General features: G+C 40.7%; 1 protein-coding gene across 2 annotated transcripts in view; it reads left to right on the top strand.

Annotated features, from left to right (window-relative positions):
• Nucleotides 1–18,767, top strand: part of LOC132815014 (matrix metalloproteinase-16-like) — a 251,756-nt gene that overhangs the window by 187,744 nt on the left and 45,245 nt on the right. The window lies entirely within an intron of this gene.

The raw sequence follows: 18,767 nt of genomic DNA, 5'->3' as shown, positions 1-18,767 counted from the left end.
AGGAAGAAGATTGCAGGTTAGGAAGACGGTGCTGAGTTCGAGGGTTCGACTGAGACAAGGTGGGGGGGGGGGGAGGGGAAATGAGGAACAGTTGAGGAACCCAGAGTGTGGGGGTAAGTACATGAAAGTTTTTGGTACTTACTGTCTTTAATTTCCGATATGGCTAGGAAGAACTGTTTGTTTAGTGTATGGATTCTTCTGTGGATGGAGAACAGTAGAGGTCCTTTGCAGGTCTGTGAGAGTGTTGTCCTGACCTGGGGTAGGGCTGACTGCAGGGAATGTAGGTAGTGGCTCATGGCTGCAAGCGTGGAGCGGAGGATCTGGAGGGAGGTCTGTTGCTGGAGGCTTTGGATTTGTTGTAGGTACTGGTTGTCCTAGTTGGGTCTGAATTTTGTGGTCTGAACGTATTCAGAGTCCGTGCGAGGTCAGTCGGTTCCGTAGGCAGGTGCTGAGGAAGGAGATGTGGCTGTGGTAACGAGTCTGTTTGAGGACGTGGCTGAAGAGCTTCTGGGCAGAGGAGATGACCTGGGGTGTGCAGTGAGAGAGGGACTCACTAAAATCCTTATAGAGGGAGGAAGAGAGCTTCTTCAAGGAAGGCATCCTTGCAAGAGGATTCGCAGTAGATTAAAATCTAGGAGAAAGTGAGGACTGCAGATGCTGGAGATCAGAGCTGAAAATGTGTTGCTGAAAAAGCGCAGCAGGTCAGGCAGCATGGTTGTGACAGCCAAAGGAATCAGTCTCTTTTTTAGTCAAAAGGCTATCTAAATTACAAGTGTTGATAGCAAATAAACACAAGGAGCAGGGCAGTCGATGTTTCGGGCATGAGCCCTTCTTCAGGAATGAGGAAAGTGTGCCAAGAGGCTAAGATAAAAGGTAGCGAGGAGGGACTTGAGGGAGGGGCGTTGGAAATGTGATAGGTGGAAGGAGGTCAAGGTGAGGGTGATAGGCCGGAGTGGGGGTGGGGGCGGAGAGGTCAGGAAGAAGATTGCAGGTTAGGAAGGCGGTGCTGAGTTCAACTTTCATGTACTTACCCCCACACTCTGAGTTCCTCAACTGTTCCTCATTTCCCCTCCCCTCACGTTGTCTCAGTCAAATCACTCGAACTCAGCACCACCTTCCTAACCTGCAATCTTCTTCCTGACCTCTCCGCCCCCACCCCCACTGCATCTGCAGTCCTCACTTTCTCCTAGTTTTGTAGTTAGTAGATAGTAGTTGTATTGTACTTTGCGGTTTTTTTCTTTTTATTATACTGATATTTATTATTGATTGTATTTTTCGATAATTTAATATGTTTGTAAAATCAAAAAAATTTGTTAATAAATATACTAACAAAAACAAGAAAATTAGTTCATAAAATTTGAGTTGCAGTTTTACACAGTGATATACGTGAATAAAATGATCTGACAGGAGAAATGTACTGGCATTTTATTCAGAGATTGATGTCAATGAATATAGCACAGCTTTCAATTTATGCAATTGCAGGTTTACTTTGAATAATGTTATTACTCTTAATCATGTTGATTTACTTCAGGAAAACAATGAATATGTGGATTATTGCAGTATGTCTGATCGCTGGTGATAGACTATAATTAAATTAATAATACCTGTATTTCACTAATGCTACAAATTTAATAATATACATTAGTTAGCTGAATAGTGAAAAGAGAGTCATGCATTTATGCAATTAAATCAACCGAATTTGCAGAAAACAACTCAGGAAACTCTGCAACTGTGGAGGGAGAACCAGTGCTAATACAAATTGATATAGTATACAAGAAGGTTATTTAGCCTACTGCTCTTGTGCTGATACCAATTAATCTCACCCCAATACTCGTTTTTCATAAATTTGCAATTTCCTTCCCTCTTCATTTGAATATGATCCCAACACATCTTCTGATAGTGCATTCTAGTAATAACTGAGGAGTAAATCTTTATTCCTGAGACAAGAGAACAAAGTTTTTGACTCTACAACCTGACTCAGAAGAAAATGTCCCCGTCATTTAGAGTTTTGAATATTTGTGGCAGGGAGAGAGAGGATGGGGAGAGGTTGTGGGCTGGGTGCTATTGGGAATGGGCGTGCTATCTCAGGAAACAGTGCAGAGACAGACACATGAACACACCTTGGCGCTGATCTTCAGAACACATTTTTTTGATCTATGATGTTCCAAAAAGCATCAAAATTCAAGAAGTTTATTTGCTATCAACACTTGTAATTTAGATAGCCTTTTGACTAAAAAAGAGACTGATTCCTTTGGCTGTCACAACCATGCTGCGAAATGTTTAATAATTCCAAGCTCCAAGGTCAGAAAAATGCCAAATTCAATTGCCATCAGTATCAATTATCTACAAAGCTGATCTCATTTGAGCAGATTTTCTCCCAACACGTTTAAAAAGTCAGTACCATTATAATGCTTAAAACAGTTTAATCCCCATTAAAAATGTTTAATCCAACTAAATTCTTATCAAAATGATTTTTCTCTTGTCTACACCTAACCAACAATGCGTTTCCAAGTCATTCCACTCAGAATGGTATGACTTCATTAAAGATCTCATTTAGTCTTTGCAGATGAGATCAGCTGATTTAAGCATGTAATTTACTCCCTGGCACATAGTTGATTAAAGATAATAGCTATATGAATATTAAAAGGACTGAATGGCCTGAGTTGAAACTTGGAGTCAGTAAAGAAGCAGTGTGGACAAGTTTTATGGAGCAAACTTTCTTGTCTGACATTCCAATTTTACAGCAAGACCTGATTAACAATTGTAGAGTCTTTTTTCCAGCCACAGGTAGCCAAATTGATAGAAGCAAGAAAGCCTGTGGTTGCAGGCCATATCTGGGGAAATGAGTGAATCAGAGTTTATATGAGACAGATCAGAGATATTAGAAAGATGAAGACATCAGGTAAAGGACACACTGGGGGGGTAAATGGGGTGTCAGAGCCACTTCAAGAGTTGGAGACATTAAAGGAATCAGTAAAATATTGAGGGAAGTATGGATATTGAAAGAGACTGGTCACAGCCAAAACTCTTAGGAAAATGACCTGTGTACAACACATTATTCTTCCAGCTAGCAGGGACGGGGAGGTTTGAAGAAGTTGTCAAAAAGCCCAATGAGTTGCTTCATTGCATCCTGTAGTGGACTGCATGCCCTGAATGGCATTGATGAAAGAAATTAATGTTTCAGGGGAGCCTTTAAATTGGGAAGTTTTATCCTCGATGGAATAGAAACAGAAAATGCTGGAGAACCTCAGCTGGTCTGGCAGCATCTGTGGAGAGAGAGACATATGCTTCCAGAAAGCAGCAAATGCTGGAATACGCAATGGGTCAGGCAGCATCCACGAAGAGACAGCAAGCGAACATTTCAGGCCAAAGCTGCTGACCTTCTGCAACACTTCCGTTTTTTAAAATTTTCCAGTATTTTGTTTTTATTTTGTCCTGGATAGTGTTAAGCATAATGGAGTGCTTTTCAAATTCAATATTTGCCTGGATGAACAATTTAGTTCGATGGTAACAAAACTGTTCATCCAGGCAAGTATTCCATCAAACTCCTGATGTGCCGTGTAGTCAGTGAGCAAGCTTTAGGGAGGAGTGAGTTATTTACTGCAGGATTCCCAGCTTCTCACCTTCTCTTCTAGCCACAGTATTTATCATGCTGGTCCAGTTAGATTTCTGATCACTGGTGAAACCCAGATTATTAATCTTGGCAAATTTGGCAATGGGAAAAACCATTGAGTTTTCTCATTTCTATCAGATGTTTACCCTAGACCATTCACTAAGAACTTTGAGAGTTTCCTGAAGCTCATTGATTGCATCCCAAGACCCAGATTCTATGGTTTTCATATCATCCACTCACTTCCAGCATTTAAGGCTGAGAATTATTAATCTGGATAAGGAACAGAACTGGCTGTAACTAAGTGCCCTAAGGCATTTCTGATGTTAATTGAATACAATTGGTTCGGCGGACTTGGTATCTGAGACACTAGGCAGAATCTTGTTGAGGCATTGGGGTCTTACCTTAGGAAGGCCAGGCCAGCCTAATACCAGTCAGTTGGTGGCAAGGCCACCGGCGGGTCTTCCCCTGGATTCAAGACTCCAGGACACAAGGCACATCCATGAGATTTGCTGGACAACCAGAACCTGGCAGCTTTTGTGGCATTGAAGAGACATGACTACTGCCAGAAGTGGGCAGATCCCAGAACGCATTTCCCCCCGCCACCCCTCCCCCCCTCCCTCCCCATACCACAGAGCGAGCAATGATGCGGGTCTTGTGGACTGGCATGCAGGAATAGGGATGCGAGAGGTTTTGCAGCAAAAGGCGGGGTGTGGCTCACAATGTCCTCCTCACCCCTTCCTCAGTTAAACGGTAAGTGTCTGTGATCAAAGGAACCCAGGCCTCCATGCAGGGTAACAAACTGGCCCATGACATCAGCTGCTGTGCATGCTGCTTGACCATAGGCCCACCTCCAGCCTGGTTAATGTAGGACAGGGGGATGCGGCTCTTCCATAGTTATTAATTGCCTTGTAAGCACCTCAACTGGCAGTAAGATGCGATGGTCAACATGGACCCAGTTGTTCCCTTACAGCTATAGAACCATGATGTAATGTTTATATGTCAGAGAAGTGGCACTGAGTGTAGTCAAATTTCATCAAGTAATACATAATTGGTAGTCCGGTATATAAGCTGAACAGTTGTTTCCCTGTTTACAATTTTTGGATTATTATGATAATTTATGCAGCAATAAAATGTTTGATTCTTATAACAGTTGTATGGGGTGAGGTGAGGGATGTTAAGTGGGTGAAAGGAAGGGATTTCATGGTCACACACCATCAACAGTTTGAATACTATGCTGACTTCTGCAATCAGAGTGGGTTGGGAGTTGAAAAAGGAGAAAGATCAGGAGCATGCTATTAAACCTTGACATGCTCAGACTGTGTTGCTGCTGACTCCAATGATGCAGGATAGCATCTCCTTGAGAGGGTTCAGCGTAAGTCCTCCAGCAGTTCTGCACTGCTCCTGAAGGGTTTAGGCAACCTAGTACTGCAGAATACTAAAAAGCAACACCAGTAATTCTGTTGGCCCACATTTGGATAATATGCCTGTCAGCAGTTAAAAAACACCAAGTATATAGAAGCAGCAGGAGGTGAGTTTGAGGCTAATGGCATTGATGGTGTGTGAAGATAATATGATCTAGCTGAATGTTAGTCTCAAACTCTGTCTGCAAGAGATTGCTAAAGATTGTGTGAGGGTTGTAATGATTGGACAGCATAAGAAGTTGATGGTGGTGTAGGTATGATGCTCAGTGACCTTTCCCACTTGTACTGGGGGATTCAACATCATGTGCTGTGCTGCGAAATCCTTGGGTCAAATTCCTATTGTTGACCTCCCATTAGCTTTGGAAGGTGATAGGAGAGTGGTCTTTGATAGCCTCTTACACACTCACTCATTATCAATATAGCCTTTCTTCTCATATCACACTCCACTACCAACTCGTCAAATAAGAAAACTGCAGCGCTCTTGCCTGTGAGACTGATTCTCATAGCATTTCTTTTGAAAGTGCTTTCACTGAATGATTTTCAACTTCTTGGGAGTTAGTTCAGCTAATAGCCCATAAGTCAGTTAAAATCCCACAAAAGCCTCAAAATATTTCACCTTTCTTGCTCTTATGAACCTCTTAGGAAATTGGCTCCAGCCTGGTTGGAGGGACCATACTCTGGTTGCTCCCCTCCTGTCTTGCTTCACCTGTCATTTCCTTCAAAGCCTGCCTGTTATGAGATGTTGGTCTACTCCATCCTATGGAAATGAAAACTGTTCGATCCCACAGCAGGACCTCCAAGATATAAAGCAAAGTCCTCAGGAGCAGCCTTCACAGGTCTCCTTATCATCTCAGTGGCCCCCAAAGATTCAAGCAGCAATGTGCAGATCAACCATTCTAATGCCCATTGACTTCCCTTAACTAGAAACCATTACCTTGACAGATGACGATACATCATCCCTTCTGCCCTTTTTTCCTCAAGTGCGAACAGATTCCCAGCCCTCTGCTGTTCCAATCCCAGCCAACACCAATCCCTTTGCGTGTTGCATAGATTAAAATTCTACCAGTGTCTTCATTTTATTTTGCTGCCATATTGAAACTTCTAATCTTCTTCCTAATTCTTCTTCCTGGTATTGCGTTAAAACCTTCAACAAGAATTCATTGAACTGAAGGAGCTGAGTAGATTTGGCACCCAAAATTGGTTTGCTGTTCGGCATTATTGCTATAAACCTGACATTAAACAGAAACTGAGACAGTCCTGTCAGGGAATTGTAAAAGAAATGTGACTAGCCACAGAAACCACGGCACACTTTGTATGTATCAATAAAATGATGTGATCAGTGCAGTCAAAATCTCTAGTCAATGCATAAACATTAAACCAGTGTATAAACTGCACCCTCATTCCTCTATTTACTCATTTTGGATCATAGCAGAGTGATCTATTTTGCAACAAACTTGTTCGGTGATTGTGAACAGAATTAATAAACAGATGCAATTTATAACCTGTATTTTTACTATAATTCCACCCGAACTGATGTTCTGAATTGGAAATATCATAAGTGATGTCCTTTTACTTGCTTGGAGATTAGAGAAGTAACTGACATTATTGTCTGATTTTATTGTCTGTTAGTAGGCTTTACAAGTTGATGTATTATTTACAAAAATATGTAGTACATGATTTTCTGCACATCAGACTTTCAAATTCCTAGCACAGGGAAGAGAACTGACATTATCACATTAAGTTTGCTTCACTACTTCAAGAACCCCTTTATGATTCAGTTAAAGATCCTCTGCCATTTTCCTACATTGCTTAAGGTCTCCTGTAACATTGAGGAAAATTATCTAAAGTTTTGTTCCATCGATTAGCCAGAGCTGTTGTCAAAAGCAATAAAGAAAATGATACGGTTCACCAACTACATTTCCCCAGGGCCTTTGACAAGAGGTTAAAATAAGGGTTGACATAACTCAGCACTTAGCTACTGGTAAATGAGCAGAAACAGCTGGTTATGCTCATATAATAACATTTGCAAGTGAGTGCATTCTCATAATAATAATATTTGTCAGCTGCCCCTCGATTTGAGCAGTTATGTAGTTTGTGTCGTGAGTTTTTGCCACGAGATTTCATGTGACCAAATCACTATCAATGTTCAACCCACAGATCATCGGGGACAAGTGCAGAATGTGCGAGGAGATATAGAGTAAAGGTTCTGCTCTCTAATCTTCTCTGCTGCTACTCTGCCTCATCATTAATACATTGTGGTCAAGAGCATGGTGAGACTTGATGGACAAGTTGTCATTTCTGTTAAATGATTGGTAGCAAGTTCCTTTACATCATTAATGCAAATACTATTGCACTTCAAAGAGAACTTCAGAAAGCATCTTTGGAACATTTCCTGTGTGGTCCACTGGAAATCTGGCCATTTGAGAGTTGAGATTAGAGTGGTGCTGGAAAAGCACAGCAGTTCAGGCAGCATCTGAGGAGCAGTAAAATTGACGTTTCGGGCAAAAGCCCTTCATCAGGAATACAGGCAGAGAGCCTGAAGGGTGGAGAGATAAATGAGAGGGGGGGGGGGGGTGGGGACAAAGTAGCATAGAGTACAATACGTGAGTGGGGGAGGGGATGAAGGTGATAGGTCGGGCAGGAGGGTGGAGTGGACAGGTGGAAAAGAAGATAGGCAAGTAGGACAAATCATGGGGACATTTGAGAATTGAGACAACAAGAACTGGGAGGGGAAAAGCTTTTCATCTATCCAAGTTGATTTTGTTGGAATTTAACCTGAATATTTATAAGGTAGCTTCTCAGAGATTATTTCAGAGGATCCTTTGGAAGGACCTAAAACCACATTTGACTTTGGAAGGATTTCCTCAGACACAGATGATTCAGGCAATTTTAAATCAGGGGTTTCAATACTCTGATCAAGAGGAAGATACCTCAATAGTTTCTACTGCAGGATGTATCTCCCTTCTTGAAGATAGTTTTAATTGTTACATCTCTGAATTTGAGGAGAGATCGCTTTCCTATAAAGTCCACAGGATAAAATCTTGACCCAACATCCACCAGCTTTGAAGACCTCGATCACAGTTACATGGGGGGCCACTTACATTGTTATTGCTCATCCGGTTAGTTGCTCATTGCACCCGTCTCATGATCTACATATGGATTCTCTCATATAGTACTGGGTGATAGCTTGGAGAGTACCAGTTGCCTGTATGGACCTGTGGATCCACAGCTTTTCAAAGCATTTTATCTAGCATTAACAGAATTTGCATCTTCACGAAGAAAATATACCATTCTTTGAATGAAGTGGTCTATAGGCAGTCTTAGTGCCTAATAAAAGTTTATACGTCATGAAGTCAGCCTATTGCTGGGTTCCTCAGGCTTTCTTTTATCACTAATTGCCCTTTACTATTCAGATTTTTCTTTGGGCATCAGGTATTCCAGCATTGTTGACATCTAACCTATCGTGGTTGATGATGCTTCAATCCATCGATATGGATGCAGAAGTCTAGCACAGTTGATTTGTGATCCCACTGAATTGGGTGTGTGAAGACTTTCCAGATTGATCATGAACTGCACTTAGAATTCATCTTTATCTAAGGGCTGCTTTAAGGCTTAGACTTGTTCTTCTTCCTTTTGGAATTTGTTGTTGGGTGAATGTTCAAATGATCAACAGATAACAAGCAACAGCTCCTGGCCTCCCTCGAATCTGGTGATACAAGCTTAGATCTTTGAACTGAATAATGAGCCAAGCTCGGGTATAAAATGTATTTATCCCCTGACCAAAGAGGGTGTTTGTTGTAATAAGACCGTACTGAACACTTACTGTCCACAAGAGGCGATCACTCGCATTGGTTTATTGACTTTCCCTCTTTTCTTCTACAAAGGATCTTCTCCAAATATTGAAGTCACGGCCATCTATGGCATTAAAATTCCTAAGAATAATAATCTTGCTTTCTTCAGGAATGACAGTGATGACTTCATTAAGGTCAGATTAGAACTTTTCCTTAGTGTCTTCATTAGCATCAATCATTAGAGCTTAAGCATCAATGAAGATATAGTGTGAAGTCCCCACAGTCTGTTCACTCATCAGAGAGAAAGAGCTGCAGTGAGTTTAACCTGAGGGTTACAGTGTCTCAGGCGACAAGCGAGATTGAGAAGGCAGGGCCTTCATGGTGACCTCAGCCATTAAGGGAATTGAACCTACACTATTGGCATCACTGATTGCAAATCAGGTTATTATCACCTACCAAGCATCCCACTGCCTCCACCTCAGCTGATTAATCAATCCTCCTACACATTGGACCACATGGAGAAAGCACTGAGGATGACAAGGGTGCAGAACGTACACAGAATGTACACTGAATGGGGCTTCGGTATCCATCATGATTGAATGGCTTCAGCAGCACCATGACTGACTAACCTGGCAGACTCCTAAAGGACGTTATAGCTGGACTGGCTCGACAGCAGGTGGTGAGGAAACCAACAAAAATGAAAAATGTATTGACTTCATCCTTACCAATCTGCCTGTCTCAGAAGCATTTTTCCATGACAGTATCACCACACTCCTTATCAAGTCCAAATTCCCACTTTCACATTGAGGATAGCCTTCACCATGTTGAATGGGATAGATTTTGAACAGATCTAGCAGCTCAGCACTGTTCACATGACACTGTGGGCCATCGACAGCAATAGAATGACCTTTAACCACAATTTGTAACCTCATGGCCCAGCATGTCTCCACTTGACCATATGAACTTATGAATTAGTAGCATACATAGGCCACTTTGCCCTTCAACCTGCTCTTCTATTCAATAAGATTTGATTACTCCTGCTACCCCCCATTAACCTTTCAGCCCCTTGGTTATCTAGAGTCTATCTAAGTCTGCTTAAAAATATTCAAGACTCTGCATCTACCACTTTTTTGAGGAAGTAAGATATAAATCCTGTTAGCACCAATCCAGGGGCCTAGATCAATGAAGTGCACAGGAGAGCATGCTAACAGCAGCACCGGACATACATAAATATGATGTGATAGCCTGGTGAAGTTAAACACAGGACTAATCTGTAACAAACACCAGAAAAAGCAAGTCATGGACAAAGAGGGAAGACATCCCACAACCAACAAATCAAATCTAAAATCTAGATTTTCCACATCCAGTTGTGAATGGCAAAGGAGTAGGCCTCACAAATATCCCCATCAGCAATACTGGGGAACCCAGCACATCAATGTAAAAGATGAGGCTGAAGAATTTGCGAGCATCTTCAGCTAGAAGTGCTGACTGGACACTTGATCACCTCGTGACATCTGAGGTAATGAGATTTCTAGCATCATAAATGGCAGGTTTCAGCCAATTCGATTCACTCCAAGTGATAGCAAGAAACAGGTGAAGACCCTAGATGCTGTAAAGGCTAAAGGCTCTGACAATATATTGACAAAGCTACTGAAGACATGTGGCGCAAAACTAGCTGCACCCCTAACCAAGCTAGTCCAGTGTAGTTACAGCACTGGCATCCATCCAACAACATGAAAAATTGCCAGTTAGGTCTTGCCCGTACACAAGAGAAGAAATCTGACCTGACCCATCAGTCTACTTTTGATCATCAGCAAAACAATGGTAAGTATTGTTGACAGTGCTACAAAGCAGCACTTATTCAACAATGGATTGCTCTATGATGTTCAGTTAGGGCTCTGCCAGACCCACTTAGCTCCTGACGTGATCTTAACCTTGCTCCAAAAGCTAAACTCAAGAAGAGAAGTGAGGGTGTCAGTCCAAAACATCAAGGCAGCACTTGACCTTGCAAGAGCTCTTGTATAAACTGGAGTTGTTGGAAATGGGTGAAAATTCACTGCTGGGTGGAATTATATCTGGCACGAAAGAAGGTGGCAGTGGTTATTGAACATCAATCACCTCAGCTTCAAGACATCTCTGCAGGAGTTCCACAGGATAGTGTCCTGGACCCATCCATCTTATATTGTGAGAACGATATCTTAAAGTGGATCAATAAGGAGCAGAAGTGAACAGTGTGGGCAGCTGCCATACACTGTACAACTGCCTACTTTTTGATTTGCAGTTGACTGAGATCTGAGCTAAAGAGGGTAATTGAGCAATTCGATATGGTCAATTTCAAGACACATATCTTTAAAATTCAGGATGTGTGACCCATAATGGACTAGAAAGTTGTACATGTAGTGACAACACACAAGATATCCCTTGACTGCTGTGTGCATTAAAATGTAGTGGCCCACTCTCTGCCCACAGGGATTTAAAATGCAGCTGAATTTAATAGGTCATATACCTCATTCTTGGCTGAAAAGTCTAGGTTATCCCCACTGAAGCCTGTACACAATTCAATGACATTCAGGTCGTGAACTGTCAGTCATTGGGAATTCTGTCCTTTTAAGAACAGAATCGTAGATAGTTTATGCCACAGAAAGAAGCCATTTGCTTCCCCATGTCTGTACCAGCTAAAAAAAAAGCTAATTAGCCTAATCCCTACTTTCCAGCATTTGGTCCCTATTTTCTAAACCACTAGTCACTAGATAAGCCAGGACAAGGCAAAGACAAAGGAAGATTGGTGTCAGTGAGTTCTCAAACAACCCTCATTTAGAGGTGACACTATCACAAGGAACTAAAATGTTCATCTTGGGAAACACTACACAGATGAGAGTTTCTGTCTCTCATCTCTTTCCAGTCTGAGTTCCAAATCCCTATCACTCTCTGAGTGAAAAATATTTTCTTCATTTGCCGTCCAACCTTTTCCTAATCACTTTAGTTACTGATCTAAGATCTGCTAAGGTTAAAAAAAAATTCCCATCTACTTTACTCGGGTGCCTCACAAATTTGTACTTCTCAATCAAATCTGCCTTCAGCCTCCTCTGTTGCAAGTATTTTAGCATTTTTCCAATGCTACCAACATTCTGGTAAATCTCCTCTACACCCTTTCTGGTGCAGTCAGTTATATCTCTTCTGCAATCACGAGAGCAGAACCGTTCAGTTTCTCTAATAGCTGTCATCTAATCAGAGTGCTTCACTTACAGCAGTGCCACCAAGAGAGGTGGATCCTGCTAGGCTTGCGGCAGAGCCAATCCAGTGAAGATGGATGAGGCTGAGGAATTCAGGATAGACATTATGGAGGCTACTGAGGCATTAGTGTCAGGAAGGCTCTGCCAAGGAGGTGACGATGCTGTGCAGTGTAGATAACCTTTCAGCTGGGCAGCTCTTACACCAGGACAGCCTTCTCTGAGCACAGGAGGGCTCCCAACCCACCTTTACACTGCAGTCCCACAGTGTGGCATAGACTCCCCCATGGTGCTCATGGAATACTGGTGGTTGCAAACTGAGGCCCTGGATTTTGTCGATAAGATTATCCTCAAAATTCCCCATCATCAACTTAATCAAAGTGACTTGTCTTTCCCTTCAGAGCATTTTCTTCCAAAGGCAGCATTATGTGCAGCACCAACTGAAGTGGCATTATATGAACAAAATTTATCAAATTTTCCCAAAGCACAGTCAAGCAACTGTGTTTATATTTGAGAATGATCATGGAGGTGCTGGCTTCCTAGCCCTTTCTGCCCTTGTTATTGTAAGATGATGGTGTGATGTATGATGGTGACAGTCTTATGGTGGCTAAAGACAGCAAAGTTCAGTTAATACTGAATAGAAACCATTCGGGTTTATTTTTTAATGATTCCCTAATAAATCTGCAAACGGCTTTTTGTGAGATTTGTAGCAATAAAGTTCAACTTGTGAAGGACTGTAAAAAGCACAGTAAAATCTTATTTTTAGTGATAAAATAATGCTGCTGATGCTATGTGGTCTCTGAGAGAATTAGTTGTCAAGCTCTGTATTAGCCTTGCATGAACAAAAGCTGCAAATTGTAGTGTAGAAATGTCTCAGTTAAAGAATTTTCAAACTTCTGTCATTTATCATTTCTTCAAACTTGAGTAGGGTAGTTTTATCTTTCCATGACGTTGTAAAATTGGAATATTCATGGAAATGAAATTCAGAAGCTTGCATCTATAACACATCTTTTTACATTATCAAAATCAAAAGTGAAGTTTTGAAAGATACCAATTGAATGGAAATCCCTCCTCGGTGTTTGGCTTATTCATTACCAGCTTTGCTTGTAGTTTTTTTAGTGGTGTATTTTCGTAGTTGCAATTTATTAATGGAGTTAAACATAATTAACATAGTAATTGGCATATTTTTGATGAGGATTTTTAACAATCAATTAAATCTGTAAAAAAAACATTTGTAGGGTGAAATAAAACTGAAACAGTAAAACTGTACAGCAAATCAATATCTGCAAAGAGTAAATTTCTCATCTCAAATCAAAACTAAAAAATAGGCAAGCATTTGAATAGGGTGAAACAAAACCAAGAAGAAACAAAAGATATATTGAATTACTTTGAAAGGTCTTTGACCTACCAGTTTCAACCTTTCTGCAACTGCAGCCAGCGCAGCATATTAAGATTTTATATCAGAGATATTGCATGCATAGAATAAATAACCTGATTGTTCCTATAACACTGTTTCATGTGCTCCTTATTCATGTGGTTGATTTAACCTGACCTGACGTTGAGTACGGTGAGTGGCGAGTTTTTAAATGGCAAAATCATAAAATTATAGTCTATGACTAGCATTTAACTGATTTTTATGGATTAGAAATTAAAGGAAGGTCAGAACATAAAATAAGTTTCTTCCAGCCTCAGACAGAGTAAATAAGCTTTATAGGAGCATAGCTGATGAGGTAATGAGGTGAACTACTTCATTCTAGTTCTTTTACTCTATCTGCAATGGGTAGAAATACAGAGATCACTAAGCAGCGTCCAAATGGAGTGCAGATTTCCAGTGAGGTGAGCTTGGAGAATAGTGAGTTTGGTGAATCGGGGAGGAGCTGACTTTGTTCCCCTTTTTTTGTCGACCCTCTTCACCATCCAGTACTTGGGCCCTACTAGGAGCTTCTGATGATTAACTGGTATTTTGCTTGTAGTTGGAATAGTTAAAATATGGCAGATACACTCAGTCAAGTGGAATATACAGTTCATCAAAAATGCCAAGTCATGAATGTGTCATGTGTCCGAGAAAAGCACAGGAATGTCACCAGCTGCACAAGCCCGTGCCCTGAACTTGACCAGCAACTGGAATCGCTGTTGTGCATCTGTGAGGCAGAAGACTAGAGCACATTTAAGGATGTGGTTTAGAGGTACTGCTGTTTAGAGGTATGCAGGCACCTATGGAATGGGTTACTGCCAGGCAGCTAGCATACGTTTCTGTTTAGATCATTGTGCTCACGAGTTTTTTTTTGCTTTGAATACTTGTGAGAGTAGTAGAATGCAGTCAGATTCAAGCCAGTGGCCCGATGACTGGCTCCATTGTACAAGAGAGAGGAAGAAAAGCAGGAAAGTGTTATTGATGGGGATTATGTTATTTTGGGGAACAAACAGGCATTTCTGTGGCCAGAATCATGACTCTGGCATGATGTATTGCCTCTCTGGTGTCAGGGCCAAGCAGGTCACAATATGGCTGCAGGAGATTCACAATCAGAGATTGTGGTCCATATCATTTTCAATGACATAGATAGGAAGGGGGATAAGGTCCTGAAAGCAAATTTCAAATTTCATGAAGCTAAGAAGGAGATTGAAAAGCAGGATTCGAAAGTGGTAACCTCAGGATTACTCTCAATCCCAAATTCCGGTGAGCATAGAAACATGAAAATTGAGCAAATGAAGACGTGGCTGGAAAACTGTTGTGGAAGAAAAGAGCATCAGGTTTCTGAGGAATTGGGAAATGTTCTGGGACAGGTGTAAACTGAACAGGTTGCACCTTGGCAAACATTATTGCAGGATAACCTGCCAGTATCATTAGAGAGGGGGTAAATTAGGTAGGCAGGGGATGGATTTTTAAAGGGGAGCTCAGATTCAAGGGAAGTAAAACTAGGTTAAAACAGAGGTTTAAGAAAAACATACAACACAGGTAACACAGTGGAAACCATCCAATAAGACCAAAATGGACAATAATGTTAAAAAGCCTGAATTAAAGATACTCTATCTAAATGTTCACCAAAACATTTATGATTTCATTGCTCAAATTGAACACAATTTTCATTTCATTACAGTGGCATGGGATATAAAGGATGATTGGGAACTGGAAATCCTTGGGAAGGGTAGACAAAAAGGAAAAGGATGTGTGGTTGCAGTTTTGTTAAGGGATAACATCAACATATTAACAAAGGAGAATTTTCAATTGAAGGATCAAGGTGTAGAATCAGTTTGGATGAAGCTAAAAAACAGCAAGTGGAGGTAAACATTGGCGGGCATTGTTTATGGAATACCGGGGGAGATAATGGCGTAATGGTAATGTCACTGGACTGGCAATCCATGACCCCAGGCTGATGTTCTAGGGACATGGATTTGAATTCCACTGTGGCAAAAGGTGAAACTTGAATTTGATAAAGAGTTGGCCTAATGGTGATCATGTAATTGTTGTAAAACACATCTAGTTCACTAACATCCTTCAAGGAAGGAAATCTGCCATCCTTACCTGGCCTGGTTTACATGTGACTCCATACAAACAGTAATGTCTTTGATTCATAATTGCCTCTGGACAATTAGAAATAGTCATTAAATGCTGGCTTAACCAGTAGTACACACATTCCATAAACAAATTTAAAAACAAAACTATAGTGTTTATGTTGGCATGCTGTAAATCAGGATTAAAGATGCATGTAATATGGATAATATAATAGTAATGGGCAACTTCATCTTGCATGTAGACTGGGTTAAGCAGATCAGCACAACTGCTTTGATGAGGTTTGTTTCTAGAACAGTATCCTGAAGAGCCACATAGGGATTTGTGCTATTTTTACTTTGATCTTCTGCAATAAAAAAGCAAATTAACAACCATGCTATAAAGGAGCCTTTGGGGAATAATGACCATAAAATAACCAAGTTTTTCATTAATGCGTCAGACTTCATTCTGAAACGAGAGTCTTAAGTCTGAGCAAAGGGAACAATGAGGATATGAGGGACAAGTTGGCTTAAATGATTTGGGAAAATATCTAAAGGGTTTGATAGTTAATAGGCAATGGCTAGCGTTTCAAGAAATACAAGGTCGAAATATACGTACCCATAGGAACAATTACACAAAAGGAAAGATGACTCAATTACAGTTAACAAGAGAAGTTAAAGAATGCATTAGATAAGAGGAGGAGATGCTAAAAATAGTGGTAAGCCTAAGGACTGGGAGCAATTCAGGACCCAGCAAAGGAGGACCAAGAAACTAGTAAGGGAAAATAGATGTGCAAGCTAATGAGAAACACAAAGGTAGAGTTGAAAAACTTACTGGTATGTGAAAAGAGAAGGATTAACAAGGATAAATGTGGGCCTATTCCAAGTCGAAACAGGAAAGTTTATTCTGGAGAACAAGGACACAGTGGAGAGCCAAACAATCACTTTGCAGTTGTCTGCATGAAAGAATATGCAAAAAAGCTTCCTGAAATGAGAGGCAGCAAAGAGATTTGTGTAATTGTACACCAAAAGAAATAGGTATTAGTAAAGAGGTAGTACATGAAAAATTAGTTGGATTAATCTCCTGGATGGGATCCGCGTCATCCCAGAGTATTGAAGGATGTAGCAGTAGAGACAGTGAATACATTGGTGGTTGTCTTTCATATTTTGTTGATTCTGGAGATATTCCTGCTGACCAAAAGACAGTAAATGTAACTACAGTCTTTAAGAAGGGAGAGTGACCCATTGGTTTGACATCTGTGCTAGGAAGAATGTTAGAATTGATTATAAAGAACATGATAACATTTAAGAAAGGATAGAAAAACTGGGCAAAGTCAAATGAATTAATAAATTGAAAATCATGTTTGAATAAACTTGTTGAAGGTTGTTGTTTGTATTGGAGACAAAGGAGAACTAGTGGATGTGGTGAATTCAGGTTTTAGATGGCTTTTGAGAAGGAGGTTCGTAAATAAAATTAGAGTGGATGTATTCTGGGAAAATATGGAGTGAGAACTGCTCAATAAAGATAAAGTAAACAGTCGAAACAAACAGCTCATTCTCAGGATGACAGGCTATTACTAGTGAGGAATTATTAGGATTAGTGTTAGGTTTGCAAATGTTCACAATCTATATAGAGGAATGTGAGGAACAGTTGTAATGCTTTCAAATTTGCAGATGACACTAAATTGGATGAGAATGTAAGTTGTGAGAGGGTGCAAGGAGGATTCAAGAGAATTTGGACAGACTAACTGAATATGCTGAAACATGACAGATGGAATTATAATGTAAATAAATATGAGCTTATTCAATTTGGTCAAAAAAAGTCCTGAAAGCAGAATAATTCATAAATGGTGAGAGGTTAGGAAATGAGAATGTGTACAAAAGGACCTGGGTACCTTTGTCCATGAGTTACTAAATGCTCGAATGCAGGTGCAGTAGGCAGTTAGGCAACTGGTGTTTCAAGGGGATATGGGTACAGAAGCAAAGATGTCTCACCCCAGTTATACCTCACCTGAAGTACTGTGTACAATTTTAGTCGCCTTATTTATCAAAGGATATAGCTGCGATTGAGGGAGTGCACCAAAGCCTCACCAGATGAATTCCTGGGATGGTGATAGTGGTTGTTGGAGAGAGATATAATTTTGAAGAATTATAGGTAATCTCATTAAAATTTGCAAAAGTTGCACAGGGAATTACAGCATAGCTACAGATAGGATATATCCCTGACTGATGACTCTAAAACTTGGAAATATAATCTCAGGGTAAGAGGTAAGCCATTAAAGACTGAGATGAGGAGGAATTTCTTCTCTCAAAGGATAGTGAGCCTTCAACTATTTAGCAAGTTTAAGACAGAAATTTATATGTTTCTAAAAACTAATGATATGAAGGGACTTGATGATAGTGTGGGAAAATAGCATTGAGGGGCTGATTATTAATGGCAAGGCACACTCAAATTGGCATAATGGCCAATGCTTACTTGTATCTTCCCATACAATATTAGTTCTGAACAGTGCAATGTGACATTGATTTCACCTATTCTATGCATGTGACACAGGTTTGTGGGTGAAGATAAAGAGTTTTTCTCTAGCTTCCTGAGGAAGCAAATTTATCGATATCAACAACTTAATGCCTGTGCAATTATGCCTGACCAAATCTAGTTGTGTCCATTACTATCATGCAATAAATCTTTTTATTACTTAAGAATGGTGCCTCTTCTGTAGATAATATAAAGTGGTGCGTTGTCCAGCACTTGATAGGCCGAAAGGAGGTTTAGTGGCTGCAAACCAGCTCAATCAATCCCTACACAGTCAGAAGTCACACGAATAGCTAGGAAGGACACTGGAAAAACACAGCAGGAGGCAGCATCAGAAGGTGGAGAAGTCAATGTTTCGGATGTAGCCCTTCTTCAGGACAAAGTCAGAAGTCACACAACAGCAGGTTATAGTCAACATATTTATTTGAAATCACTAGCTGTCAGAACACTGCTCCTTCATCAGGTAAAGTGATTCCAAATAAACCTGTTGGACTATAACCTGGTGTCGTGTGACTTCTGACTTTATCCACACCAGCCCAACACCGGCACCTCCACATCAGTAGAGGTGGCCAATTCCACAACGTGGTCAGTTCCACAAGGGTATTAGGAAATCCAGAAAAATACCTCACCTTCGCCAGCAGCAAGCTGGTGAGATTAGCTAGGCCACCCTTTTAACATCCGTCCAAAATT

The sequence above is a fragment of the Hemiscyllium ocellatum genome, chromosome 4 (assembly GCF_020745735.1).
Source record: "Hemiscyllium ocellatum isolate sHemOce1 chromosome 4, sHemOce1.pat.X.cur, whole genome shotgun sequence".
In the NCBI taxonomy this organism is placed as follows: Eukaryota; Metazoa; Chordata; class Chondrichthyes; order Orectolobiformes; family Hemiscylliidae; genus Hemiscyllium; species Hemiscyllium ocellatum.
The sequence above is the reverse complement of the archived record's forward strand: the minus strand, read 5'-3'. Positions and strand labels throughout refer to the sequence as shown.